At 36.4% G+C, this 15,623-nt stretch overlaps 1 long non-coding RNA gene across 1 annotated transcript in view; it reads left to right on the top strand.

Annotated features, from left to right (window-relative positions):
* The window catches only part of LOC144340898 (uncharacterized), a 445,262-nt gene that overhangs the window by 68,568 nt on the left and 361,071 nt on the right, over positions 1 to 15,623 (top strand). Inside the window, exon 2 of the long non-coding RNA XR_013417442.1 lies at positions 10,272 to 10,342. This is a non-coding gene — a long non-coding RNA (uncharacterized LOC144340898). The remainder of the gene's footprint in view (positions 1 to 10,271; positions 10,343 to 15,623) is intronic.

Here is a 15,623-nt window from a genome sequence, read left to right on the forward strand (position 1 = left end):
CTCACTGGAACCCTTTCTTTCCTTTGTAAACTCACTTCTCTTTGAATCTTTATTGTTGATACCTCACTGTAAGTCTCCCCTTAGCTTCTATTTGAACTCACTTCCCTTATCTTCTCTAAATTCTCTCCCTCTGAAATTGCATTCCAGTGTGTTATTTGACATCTTCCATATCGACAGGTTCCCATCAGCTTCTCTGCCAAGAAGTCATCCTCTATTTCTAATGGTTGCTGATCATCCCTGCCTAAATGTCCCGAGGGCGTCCTTAAGCAACATATCCCCAAATCAAGTTCATTCTTGTTTTTTTAACACCCAGAATAGCTACTCTGACGAATCTCTATTTCCAATAATGTCAGAAAAGATCTGTTATAAAAGATTGAACCCTGGGAGTTATCAATAGCTCCTCCTGTTCTCTTAGTCTACCCGAGTGACAGAGACACAAGTTCTGGGAATGCTGCCATATCTCTGGAATATGTGCTGCCCCTTTATCCCTTCTGCCTCAATCCAGTTCAGACAATTATTACCTCTTCTATGGATTATTCCAGCAACTTTATAATAGCTCCTTTTCTATAGGCTGTCCATTCTCCCAACTGTCCTAATTAACACTAGTACTTTAACTCAGGGGAGCACAAATAATTAGAATCACTTCCACCGATCTCTAAATGATCTTCTAATCTCTGGACATAAAGCATTTTCTAGTACTATCTTAAAATTTTCTCACACCCATGCTCTACATTTATGCTAAATTGAACTATTCATTGAACCTCAAAAATACACTCTGTCCTGTGTCTACTTTACTCATGCTCTTTGCTCCACTAAATAAGCCATACTCCTTATCCTGCCCATCAAATATTACTCACCTTTCAAGGATTAACTTACTTGCCACCTCTACTATAAAGCCTTTTAAATGTCCAGTCTAATAGTGAGTAGTCATTTTATGAAGTGCCTTGAGATATAATATACTTGCGTTACAATTCTACCACATATTGCAGCTCATTATATAAGTAGAGTTCATTACTTACTCAACTGCATTTGTATTCCTCAAATTTGAAACCTACATTATTCCATTTTGTATGGTTAGAAGTGCCTGGAACAAATGCCATTTGTTAAGTCATTATTAAGTGAAAGAGAAAAGTGCCTGACTCAAATAACTCAATAACTACAATTTTGATAGTGTTATTGTCAATTTTTAGTTATATACTAATAATTCTAGAATTTTTAAATATATGATTAATTTTTGAACTTAAAAACCCAAGTGTACTAATGTCATGATAAATGGAGCAATTGTCTTAGATATGAGCCATTTCATTTAGACATTTAGTTATGTCCTATTTCTCTGGCTAAATACATTGAAAGTTATAAGCTGTTCATGTTGAAGGCATGTAATAAATGTATAGGATAACAATATGGGCAATAGTCACCCTCCAGACTCTTAAAAATTACCGCCCGGTCAGGTGTCGTGGCTCACGCCTATAATCCCAGCACTTTAGGAGGCCAAGGTGGGTGGATCACAAGGTCAGGAGATCGAGACTATCCTGGCTAACATGGTAAAACCCTGTCTCTACTAAAAATACAAAAAAAAAATAGCCTGTAATCCTAGCTACTTAGGAGGCTGAGGCAGGAGAATCACTTGAACCTGGGAGGTGGAGGTTGCAGTGAACCGAGATCGCCACTGCCTAGATGACAGAGTGAGACTCACAAAAAAAAAAAAAAAAAAAAAAAAAAGTACCACCAACTCTTGGCCCAGATGGCTATACTTGTCCTTTCTGGAGACAAGATGGAATATTGGCTTGAATGAATTTTTAGGTTTTTGTCTAAGCTCTAGAGTTCCATAGAAAAGTATTAATTGGGGCAGGCACGGTGGCTCACGCCTGTAATCCCAGCAGTTTCGGAGACTGAGGTGGGCAGATCACCTAAGGTCAGGAGTTCAAGACCAGCCTGGCTAACATGATGAAACCTCATTTCTACTAAAAATGCAAAGAAATTAGCCAGGTGTGGTGGCATGCACCTGTAATCCCGGGTACTCAGCAGACTGAGGCAGGAGAATCACTTGAACCTGGGAGAGTGAGGTTGCAGTGAGTTGAGATCATGACATTGCACTTCATCCTCCTGGAGACAGAGCGAGACTCCCTCCCTCACCACACACACACACATAAAAAGAGTATTAATTGGTGAAAACACCACATTCCCTTTAAATTAAGTAAGTTACTCATAATGAGAATTGAAATTGTTATTTAAACATTAAAATTTTATTCATTGTTGCACATGTGGAAAAAAAAAACAGTAGCTAAACAATATAGTTGCATGGCCCACAGCATGCTAAAATGTCTGGCCATTTTTTTACAAATAAATTTAAAAAGACTTGACAATACACTTTGATTAAAAAAAGACTCAATGCCAAGATAGTACATATTGAGTGCTCTTTCCACAAAAAATAATATGAGTTGATGCATTTGTTAGCTAGCTAGATTTTATCATTCATTTATACATATGCATCAGAAATTATGTTGTACATGACAAATACATATATCAATTTAAAACATAAATTTGAAAAAAAGTAGTTGGGGACACAAGACAAAAAGTAAACATATGATTGAATTAGTGTTTCACTTTCAATTTATTTCTTTGATGTTATGAAGATATAGTCAAAGACTGTGATATATTACCTACATTATATCGTGAATATGTTATATATTGCTGGAGATTGTCAAAGGGAACCAGAGCCAGATGCTAGCTAACGGCAGTAAATACAATAATACGTGTTCTGTGGCTGTTAGATGAAATACTCTGCCTTTGTCTCTTAGGTCCATTTGGTCTAATGTAGGGTTCAAGTCCAATGTTTCCTTATTGATTTTCTGTTTGGATGATCTATCTATTGTTGAAAGTAAGGTATTAAAGGCCACTACTATAATTGTATTCCTGTCTATCTATTCTTTCAGATCTTTTAATATTTGCTTTATATACTGAGGTGCTCCAATGTTGGGTGCATATATACTTACAATTGTTATATATCCTGATGAATTGGCCCCTTTATCATTATATAAGGAGTTTCTTTGTCTCTTTCTATAGTCTTAGACTTCAAGTATATTTTGTCTGATATAAGTGTAGCTACCCTAGCTTTCTTTTAGTTTCCATTTGCATGGATTTTTTTTTATCCCTTTGCTTTCAGTCTATGTATGTTCTTCAAGCTGAGGTGGGTCTCTTGAAGCAGCATATAATTGGGTCTTGTTTTATCCATTCAGTCACTTTATGTCTTTTGATTGAAAGATTTAATCCACTTATATTTATCTTGATTGTAGTAATCATTTCACAATTATATGTATATGAGAACACCACATTTTATACCTTGAATATGTAAAATTTTATATGTCAATTATACCTCAATAAAGCTGAAAAATACAATAAGTAAATAAATAAAGCAGTAAAGTTATATTTTATTTAGTACCTCTTGTAAACAGAGAACAGAGACATCAGTATAAAAGGAAGCTCAATTCTGAATACAACAAGGACAAGTCGGAATTTATAGCCAAGGAGCAGGGAGTAGGGGGTGGTAGTCAGTAAATGAAAAATTATCGAGAGACTACAAGGGTAGGATAATCTAACACAATCACATGGAATTTATCCCAGAAATGCAAGGATGATTTAACATACATAAATAAATACATCAATAGAATAAAAAACAAATACCATATAATCTCAATAGACACAGAAAAAGCATATGAAAAAGTCAGTATCATTTCAAGATAAAAGTGTTCAAGAATTAGGCATAGAAAAAACCACTACTCAATATAATAAATGCCATATATAACAAACCCACACCTAACATCACACTGAATGCAGGAAATCTGAAAGCCTTTCCTCTAAGAACTGGAACAAGACAAGGATGCCCACTTTGAGCATTTGCATTCAGCATACACTGGAAGTTCTAGCCAGAGCAATTAAGCAAGAGAAAAAAAAAAGTCATCCACATTGGAAAAGAAAAAGTCAAATTGTCCTTCTTTGCAAATATGAGCTTACAGATAGAAAAACCTAAAGTTTGCACTACAAAACTCTTAGAATTTATATATAATTGTATCTTGCATCAGCAAAATTGTGGGATAAAAAATCAACTTAAAAATTTCATAGTGTTTCTATTCACCAAGAATGGACTAACTGAGCAAGGAATAAAGAAAATAATCCCATTTACAACAGCTACAAAAAAAGTCTAACATAGGTAAAAATAAATTTAATCAAGGATACAAAATAACACTATAAAATAAACTACAAAACACTGATGAAAGAAATTGAAGAGATCACAAACAAATGGAAAGACACACTACATTCAGTGGAAGAATTAATATTGTTAAAATGACCATACCACCCAAAGCAATCTAAAATTCAATGCAATTCCTGTCAAACTACCAATTATGTTTTTCATGGAAATAAAAAAAAGAAATAGTTCTAAAATTTATATGGAACTACAAAAGAACTTGAATAGCTAAAGCAATACTGATCAAAAAGAACAAAGCCAGAGGCATCCCACTACCTGAATTCAAAATATATTAAAAAGCCATAGTAGCCGGGCACGGTGGCTCAAGCCTGTAATCCCAGCACTTTGGGAGGCCGAGACGGGCGGATCACGAGGTCAGGAGATCGAGACCATCCTGGCTAACACGGTGAAAACTCTACTAAAAAAAACACAAAAAACTAGCCGGGCCAGGTGGCGGGCGCCTGTAGTCCCAGCTACTCGGGAGGCTGAGGCAGGAGAATGGCGTGAACCCGGGAGGCGGAGCTTGCAGCGAGCTGAGATCCGGCCACTGCACTCCAGCCTTGGCGACAGAGCGAGACTCCGTCTCAAAAAAAAAAAAAAAAAAAAAAAAAAAAAAAAAAAAAAAAGCCATAGTCATCAAAAGAGCATGGTATTCATATAAAACCGGACAATAGACTAATGAAACACAATAGAGAATCTAGAAAAAAGCCACGCATTTAGAGCCAGCTGATTTTTGAAAAGATGCGAAGAACGTGCATTAAATGGTGCTGCGAAAACTGAATATCCACATGCACAAGAATGAGACTGGACTCTCCTGCCTTTTGCTATATAAAAAAATTAACCCAAAATGGATTAAAGACATGAATGTAAGACCCCAAATTATGAAACTATTAGAAGAAAACTGGGAAAACATTTTAGGATATTAGCCTAGGCAAAGACTTTATGGTGAAGACATCAAAGGCATAGGCAAAAAGAAAAAGAGAGACTGAGAGATAAATGGAACTATGTTATACTGAAAACTTTCTCTACAGCAGAGGAAACAATTAACAAAATGAAGAGACAACCTATTGAATGACAGAAAATATATGAAAATTATTCATGCAACCAGGGACCACTATCCAGAATATACAATAAACTCAAAATCTCAACAGCAAAAGAAAACGACAACAAGCAATTCCATTAAAAAGTAGGCAAAAGGAATTCTCAAAAAGGACATACAAATGACCAACATACATGAAAAAATACTCAACACTAATAATCAGATGAATGCAAATCAAAACCATAATGACATATCATCTCATCATAGTTAGAATGGCTATTATCTAAAAGACGAAGAAAATGTTGGTTAAGATGCAGAAAAAGAAGACCCTTAATACACTGTGAGAATATAAATTATTGCAGCCATTATGAAAAACAGTATGGAGGCCTCTCAAAAAAACTAAAAATAGAACAACCATGCATTCCAGCAATCCCACAGTGGATATTTATCCAGAGGAAAGGAAATCAGTGTATAAAAGAAATACTGGCCAAGCATAGTGGCTCACGCCTGTAATCTCAGCACCTTGGGAGGCTGAAGCGGGTGGATCACCTGGGGTCAGGAGTTTGAGACCAACCTGATCAATGTGGTGAAACCCCATCTGCACTAAAAATACAAAACTTAGCTGGGCAAGGTGGCATGCGCCTATAGTCCGAGCTACTTGGGAGGCTGAGACAGAAGAATTGCTTGAACCTCGGAGGTGAAGTTTGCAGTGAGTGAGTGAGATTGTGCCACTGCACTCCAGCCTGGGCAACAGAGCGAGACTCCATCTCAAAAAATAATAATAATGATATAAAGAAATAAAAAGAATCTCTATAGCTTCATGTTTATTGCAGCACTATTCACAATACCTAAGATATGGAATGAACCTAAGTGTCCATCCACAGATGAGCGGATAAAGAAAATGTGGTATAGATGCACAGTGGAATACAATTCTACCATAAAAAATAATAAAATCCTGTTATTTGTGCAACATGGATAAGCCTAGAGGACAATATGTTAAGTGAAATAAGTCACGTACAGAAAGACAAATACCATATGTTCTTACTCATGTAGGAGCCAAAATAATTTTTTTTAAGCTCATAGAAATAGAAAGTACAATTGTAGCTATTAGAGGCTGATAAGTGTAGGAGGGAAAGGAAGATAGAGAGAGGTTGATTAAGGGATAAAAAATTATAGCTAGATAGAATGAGTTTTGGTGTTTTGCAGCACTGTAGCATGAATATGGCTAGCTCTAATTTATTGTATACTTTCAAAAAGCTGGAGGAAAGGATTTTGAATGTTCACCACAACCAAGAAATGATAAAGGTTTGAGGTGAAACATATGCTAGTTACTGTGATTTGATTATTATACATTGTATGCACAGATTGAAATATCACCCTGTCTCCCATAAATATGTAGAATTGTTACTTGTCAACCAAAAAGAAAAAGCCAGAGGACAGTTCTACAGGACTCCTTTAGACGGATGTTCCCTCTGAAGATAATCAGAGATGAGCATAATACCTCCAAATTTTAAATGCCAGATCATGATATTTTATGAAGAAAAATAAAAGAAGCAATATATTTAGATAACATTTCACCTTGATTAGTTTTCTATTGTTGCTGTAGCAAATTACCACAAATTTAGCAGTACAAAACAACACAAATTTCTCATCCCAAAGTTTTGTGGGTCAGAAGTCTGATCCAGGACTCACTGGGGTCACATCAAGGTGTCATGAGGGCTACATTCTTTTCTGGGCATTCTAGGGGAGAATCTATTTCTTTGTATTTTCTAACTTTTTCGAGGCAGGCTTGGCTGATAGTCTACCTTCCTTCATCTTGAAAGCCAGAATTAATAATTGAAGTCTCACGTTACCTTCATCTGATTTACTTTGACCATCACATCTTTTTCTCTGATTCTTCTCCTCCGCTTCTCTTTATCACTTTTGAGGACCTGGTAATTGAGCACACTCAAATAATCCAGCTGATGAGCCACTTTAATTGTCCTTTGCCTTGTAATACAACATATTATCAGACTCTTAGCAACAGGATTTGTACATCTTTTCAGGCCATTATTCTGCCTACCACCCAACAATTGGCACAGAGTCTAAATATATATAAACATACACAAAATACAATATGTAAAATATGGAAATTATTTTTATAAGGAAAGTGAACAAGATTTACATGTTTTCCCGTAAAGAACTGCATGTCTCATTTACTGTATTTCCTTATACACAGGAAAATAACTAAAAATAACTAAAAGATAAGCCATCTCTCAGATCTGACAATCTCATGACAAAAAGCATTTTGGGAGAAAATGGTATCTACTTCAAAAATGCAAAATACATTGCCAGTCACGGTGGCTCATGCCTTTAATCCCAGCACTTTTGGAGGCCGAGACGGGCAGATCACTTGAGGTCAGGAGTTCGAGACCAGCCGCCTGGTCAACATGGCAAAATCCCGTCTCTACTAATAGTACAAAAATTAGCTGGGCATGGTGGCATGCACCTGTAATCCCAGCTACTTGGGAGGTTGAGGCAGGAGAATCGCTTGAAGCTGGGAGGCAGAGGTTGTAGTGAGCCGATGTAGTACCACAGCACTCCAGCCTGGGCAACAGAGACACTGTCTCAAAAAAAAAAAAAAAAAAAAAAAGGAAAATACAAAAGCTGCTCTTCAGTTTACAAATGTCTAGCATTCATGTGTTGCCACATTCTGTACCTTGTATTGAAATGATTTGATATAATTGTTACATTTAATTACCATAATCTTTTTTTGTTTGTTTTCTGCTTCAACCCCAAATCCAGTTTAAAAAATCCACTAACTGATAGTTCTCATCCTTGAGGAGAGTTATTCTTGGCATTTTTTTTGGCACTTTTCACATATGTAGGACCCGCCCTCAGGTTAATCTCACATCAACCTGTCCATAAACTCCGGGGCCCATACCTTGTATTACAGGTAGCAATGTTCTGTGACTTGGTTTGAGCCTTCCAGTAGGCAACTCTCTGCTTTGCTTTAGTGGAGATCCCTAACACTTCATAGCAAGCACTGCCTCATCTTTGACTGAGGATGACAATGTCTACCTCCATTAAATGAAGTAATTCACTAAAAATGCTGAGGACAGAACATGTTATACAGAAAACATGTGATATGCGATGCTTATATTTAATATTCTTTTCTTCTTATTCCTCTTTGAACTCAGGGTACACTTATTATGTCTGGCATTTGATGCTCAACTTCCCCTGATCAACTTTATCTTGGACTAGCTCCTACCTTTTGCAGTTCTGAACTGCCTTGGTTGTTAGGGCCCTTGGGAACCCCAACTTTGGCATTCTTTTCTTGCCTCTTATCCCAGCTGATTTATATTCCCCTCCCTTTCTTCATGTGGCAAGGGAGGATTCAGAGCTATTTGGAGTTCAGCTGCTTCATAAATTACATAGCATTTCAATTTATTCAATTTTTTATGAATAATTTGTGGAGACAAAGGAAAGAAGGGCATTTGTATTACTTAGGGGGCTTAGGAGTGTCTGTGTTGTTGGCGGTTACACTGCATTCAGAGAGAGTCAGCTCTGCTCTGGTATGTCTGCCAGATCTGGACAAAAGATGCCTGTCATTCCCATCCAGACGAAAGAACATCAATATCAACAATACGTGCAGATTTGGAGTTATCTGAAGCCAGGGCATTCTGTCTTTTCAGCCAAGTTTGAGGCGAACAGAGGGTGTCTACTATGCCAAACATGTGGGACACACAAACATTCTTTACAAGACCCATCTCCAACCTGCTGCAATCTGCCCTCAGTCTGAACTTTAGAGCAGAGCTATGCAGAAGAGTTCCTGTGCAAGCTCCTGTTACATTTCTTGGCATCACCATCCAAACACTGAGCATAGAGCAGTGGGCAATGTTCAGAGGCTTTTTCTGGGTTCCAAAGGGAAAGTTTGTGGTTAGGAGCACTTGATTCTCTCAAATCCTGATCCTGCCAATTAAACAGAGGAGTGACCTCTGGAAAACTCGGTGCCCCAGTTTTCCTCCTCTGAAAAACAAAATTTTAGGGGTTGCTCCTTTTAGGGTTGTTGTGAGGAATAACTTAGGTAAGTCACGCAAAATCCTTAGGACAGTTCTCAGCACATAGCAGGAGCCTCCTATATGGGAGCTGCCACTCCTTACTCAGTGAAAACCTTTGTGATCCTAGTTGAAAGAATCCAGAGTTCCTTTATGCAGACAAAATGGGTGGGAGTAAAGGGAGCTAGACAGTGTTTCTGGGGACCTCATTCTCCCTATGTTAGTTTCTTTCTCCAAATCACTACTTAATTCTCAGTACTCTTTCCTCACATGAACCCAAGAAATTATCTGAAATTCATTTGCACTATCATGAAACGATTACTAGAAACTTAAATCAGACCTCTACAAACTTTAGTTAAAGGGAAAAGATATTCTAATGAGAAATTCATGCATTCGTTCATTTATCCACTCATCAAAACTGTCTTAATGCCAACCCATAACCAGGCACCCTACTAAGTACTCCCTGACACAGGAAAGATTAAGGTAAGTTCTTTTTAAGGTTCATGGGGATCTCATACCTATAACCAGAAATCCGTTTTATGATGACCGCTACAATGACTTATTCATAAGAAGCTTTAATTGCATAGAGACAGGAGGGCCTTCTTTTACCTCCAGGGAAAGAAAAAAAATTGATTTGGAGGGGAAAATTTATATATTCAAAGGAATATGAAATCAAATCATGTGGGTGGTCATTTACTTGCCTATGTGTTGTGCTTACGACTTCTGTTTATGTTAAGATTGACTTTGGGTCTCTTATAACTGACAGAAACACCAATACACATTATCCTCAAAATAGGTACAATCTATTGCAATGCTTACTCAAGAATTGGGATATATTTGAGATCTAAAATGTGTTTTAAATTTGTAATTTAGTAAATATTCCATAAGTGATGTCCTTGCATCTTTTGAATATAATTGTGATATTGGTATTATCATTTCCATTTTACAGATGGAGATCCTACACAGTTAACTTTGTATCCAAGGATCTATTGCCAAGAAATTTGGAGCTCAGTTTCAAATGTAAGTATTCTGGGTCCAAATTTTCTGCCCTTAAAATAGCTGAATTGTATTTTATTGGGAAATAGAAATATAGAATTCAAGAGTTATTAAATATTATAAAGTCTAACACTCTAAATTAATACACAAGGAGACAGAGAGTTTCAATGACAAATGCCGCACATAAAACTGCTTCGTATCAGAGGCAGAAAGAGAGCTCGCTTGTCCTACAGTTTATGTAACACAGAGCTGTCCAGCTCATTCTACGTATGAAATTGATATACAATCAGGACAGATTTCCCCTCCCATAAATTTTATGCCACTTGATTGTGTCTTTGTTATTTGTTAGCAACAGTTTATGTAAGAGAACATTTTGGAGCCAATTCAAATCTGCTATTAATTATTTCACTGAATATTAAGAAAATTGAGATTATAGTATTTAGCTAGGAGATATTAACATGTCTTTTTTTTTTTTCTTGTTTTCTAAATCATAAATACCCTCATTTAATCATCTGCATTTAAAAGGGGGATTTGGACTAGAAACTATAATTGGAAGCCTGTGGCCCAGGAGAGCTTAGCCTATTTATTAAAAGTATCACTGCGTATTCAGAGTTATAAAACTGAGTTCTAAGGAGGCCTAATATTCTGCAGCTGGGAGTGGAAGGGCAAAAGGTGAATTGTATTTTTTAAGCCTGTCACTCTGAAAACTCCCTGCTTCAAAACTCAATGCATTTCCAGGATTGTCGACTTCACAGCAGCAGTGAAGCGGGAGATGCAAAGGCATCTTTGGAAGCAGCTACACGCAGAAGTGCTTAATATCTCCCCAGGCTTGTGAGAACTTGTTTGTCTGGCAGGTATTTCCAAGCACTCTCTGTTCTTTGGACAATGGAGTTGGCAATCTGGAGATTGTAACTTCATAATAGAGAGTCTTTAGGGAGAGAAGCTTCCATTTAAATTCATTTAAATGGATAAGTATTAGATAACTTCCCTGAAAAAATGTTAACATAGTTATTAAATATATTCAAGTTCCATTCCGATCTCATTCTCTGAACAATTGAACTCTTTTTCACTGGGCATTATGCTGCAATTTTACGGTAGGTTAAATGATATCAAGTGCATTGAAGTTATTCTTAAAATGCCTCTCAGTACTTCTTATATAGTACTAAATGGTTAATCAATGAATAAAATTTCTGTTTTCCAGCCATTTTTGAAATAGCACATGGCACATAACTGAAAAAGCCCACGTGACTAACCTATATTCTGGGTACCATTGTATCACAATTGAATTCTGTTGTGATTTTAGTCGAAGCCCTTAACTTCATAAATATATCACGAAAAGCCTGTATCAAGATCATTGGTCATTGCTGCTTGCGAGAAATAGAAACACAGGTGAAGTAGAAAAAAAGGCCTGTTTAGTGAAAATAAAGAAGACAAACACAAGACAAAATTATTTTAGATTTAGCTGGGCTTTGTGGGGAATTGATTCAATTGAGGATTTAAAGGTCAGAAAATGAAATCATTTATGAATTAAGATGCTTATAACCACACAAATTATATGCCCAAGTACTATGGCTAGAATAAATAAGAATTTTTTAATCTAACATACCAACAAATTTAATGATACTTCAGTTGTATATATGTTAATTCAAAACTTAACACAGTCACCCGAGACCAAGTCTTTTTTCCTGTTTCAGTCTACTATCTTCAGTGTCTGGCCGTGGTCCTTTGGTTTATCACCTCCTGGTTACAAGGCTGCTGTAGGGCCTGAACACCATGTCTTTACTTAGCATCGTCCAAAAAGTGCATTTTTTTCCTCTTATATCTCTTTTTAACCAGAAGGGAACCATTCCCAGAAGTCCTCCATACTTCCTCTTTGAATTTATTGGTAATTATTGGGTCATAAATCCACTCTTTACCTATAAGGGAATCTGAAGAAGTATGTATCTGGCATCATCATGGGGAAATATTTGGGAGATATATACTTGGAAAAATCATGAGCAAAGTCAGCCATTGCTTTTCCCTTTCTCAGAGGCCAAATTGATATCATCTGCAGTTCTTTCTGTTTCCACTAACTTTTGATCAGTTTGTTGTGCTTACTGAGCCTGTGGCTGTAAAATGTGTATCTGCCCTAGATCCTTCATGAACTACCCAGACTTAACATTTGTCTCGTTAAAATTGGTTGAGGAGGGAGTAAAGGATGGTGTCACATAGTTCACTTTGAATTTAGCAGTTGTGGAGGCTAAACATGTCTAGCATTCTATGAATGTATTTTCCCAAGACACGCAGATGCACTTTCTCTTCTAGTTTGCTGGTGTTTTTATAGTATATGATTCTGGTTCTCAACTACTTCATTTGCTTATTTATTTATTTATTTATTTATTTTTGGTGAGACGGAGATTTACTCTTGTTGCCCAGGCTGGAGTGCAATGGTGTGATCTCGGCTCACTACATCCTCCGCCTCCCAGGTTCAAGTGATTCTCCTGCCTCAGCCTCCCGAGTAGCTGGGATTATAGGCATGTGCCACCACACCTGGCTAATTTTGTATTTTTGGTAGAGACGGGGTGTCACCGTGTTGCCCAGGCTGATCTTGAACTCCTGACCTCAGGTGATCCTCCCACCTCGGCCTCCCAAAGTGCTGGGATTACAGGCGTGAGCCACTGTGCCCGGCCATTTGCTTATTTATTAAATTCGGCATCAGTCAGTCAAAATAACCCTTATCCTACTAATCAAATATCCTTTTTTTTCTAGGTATAAGTACCTTTAAATTTATAACTAAATAATGAATATGAGTATACTTTAAAGTTAAAAAAATCTGCTACAATTGTAAATTATTTTAATTGCAAAATTAAAATACCCAATTCAATCATCCTAAAATGTTCTACAATAAAAGACAAACTCAAATATATTTTTATAATATATATGATAGTAACACAAAATAGAGAAGATATGCTGCTTCTGCATTGTTTAAAATATAGAGGTTAGTTATTAATGAGCTAGCACCAATGTCTATTATATTTATTTGTCATCGTCTAATAATTCAACCTGATCTGCATTGGTAATATACTAAAAAAGTAATCACAGTAATGGACTCATTATATTGCATACTTAGAGGTATATTTCAAGACATTAGGGAGAAATATATTAATTTATTCCTGTTTGAAGTCTCTGAATTCCTCTGTGATTCATTGTTAAATTTAAATAGCTTCACTCTGATATGGCTGTCATCAACTACACCTCACTCTTAGAGCAACCATGACCCTTCTAATAAGAATTCATAGAGAATATAATCAGTGCAAATGTCAAATTAAAATTCTGAAATCTTTTAAAGTCTGTTCTTAGATGAAGTCAGTCAACACCTCAGTATCTAGAACTGTGTCCTAACTATTTGTACCTCCATAACCTAGCACATTACATTCAATTTTTATTGTTGGAATGAACCAAAACAGTCTATGATTTATACATTAAATATGCATCTAAGGACCTCTGACAAGATCCATGCTAGTCTACGTTTGGGGTACAATAATAAAATAATGTTTCTGCTCTCAATGATCTTTCAACTTGGGTGAAATGATGCATTATAGAAGAATAAAAATATGACAACATATTAAGGCTGTCTGTGAGAAGAACCAAATTTGTGACACATAAACAATAAGAATTGAAAATAAGTTGTTTCTTGTTTTCTGAACGACCCGGACAGATATAAGAATTCAATTTGTCTCTTCCCTAGGCCAAAGGAAATTGTAGTGGGAAATTCCAAGGGTAGCAGAGTTATGCAAAGTCACAGAAAAAAGAAATAATAGCAGATGTAGATATTATAATTTTGAACTTCCCTTTTATTCCTATATCTATCTTCTATCTATCCATCCATTCATCTATTCTTAGTTATCATCCTTTATATGTAACTATGATCTATTTATCTGTCTACTTTATCTATCATCTATCAGTTGATTTATCTTCCTATTATTTAATTATTTATTATTGACTATTTGGTGATATAATGACTATAAATAAGCCTTGATGCCAGAAAAATACACATATTTGCTCATACAAAACTTGCTTTACTACCGAGTCAAAAACAACTCATTTATACTTGTGAACATACATTAGGTTATTCCCCCAAGTAGAGTAACTTGGGTAGAAAAGCATTGTCATTGGAACCATTGGTTCTAATAGCTCTTCATATGTAACTTAAAAGCAGAAGAGAATAAATAAAGAGGAGATAATAGACTCTAATAAAAATTAACCCACTCAAAGCCTGAGATTTCTTTAATTTCTGTGGTTTAAAGAAACCCAAATTGTATAATATATATCACATATATCTATTTATTGCAACATAAAAATCACATTGTGAATTATTTTCCATCTAAAACTAATATTTATCTTACAGCTTTACATGTCATCTTAATAATAATGGATATCACCCCTTGCCTGCTAATCCTCTGGGTGTGAGACTATATTGAGAACTACTGGATAAGAGACCAGTTCAAATAATGTTAAAATTATCCTCCTTAGCCTGAATGACGAAATCCTGCATGATCTGACCCTTCTATAGTTGTATCTCTTACTCATTCCTTCCTAGTATTAAAATGTCTAGTCCAGTCTCAAACTCCCTCCAGAACTCTGTCTGTTCTCTTCTCCATGTGTTTGTACGCATGGTAGTCCACTACTCACATGTACTCACTCCCTTCACTGCATCATCTCTTGTTCATCCTTTCGGACTATGTCAATGAGTCTTCTGGAAGCCTTTTCTCAACCTCTGGGTTTACCCCGACATTATATTTATTTATTACACTTTAATCATCTCTTTATGAGTCTGTGTCTTCTTCTAGCTCCATAATCCATCTTCATCGTCTCTCATGTGTCCCAGGAGAAGACCTGGAATATAATAGATGCTCAGTTAATATTGTTTGAAGTAAACTTATTTGAGCACAGTAGAATCCACTTGACAATCACTGATGACAGCATTGGTGAAAGTAACTTTTTTGATGTATTCTGCCATTGAGGAGAGGAGTACATACATGCAGGTCGATGTCATGCACACCAACTAGGAAGCTAATAGCTTATTGTTCAGGAATGGGTTAATATCAGCCAGCACTAACATGGGAATAGATGGGGTGAAACAGAAGAAGCAACTTTAACAGGCAAGCCTTGGAAAATGAGAGAAGGCAAAACAAGGAGCCAAAGTTATCCCTGAAATTTCCAGGCTGAATGATGGTGAATGAAACTGGACCAGTCTTTAGTTGTGTTAAAAGGACCTCCTTGATTTGTCTGCCTGAAGGGAGAGGGTACATGTGTAGGCTGCTGC

This window comes from Macaca mulatta, chromosome 5 (assembly GCF_049350105.2).
Source record: "Macaca mulatta isolate MMU2019108-1 chromosome 5, T2T-MMU8v2.0, whole genome shotgun sequence".
NCBI lineage: Eukaryota > Metazoa > Chordata > Mammalia > Primates > Cercopithecidae > Macaca > Macaca mulatta.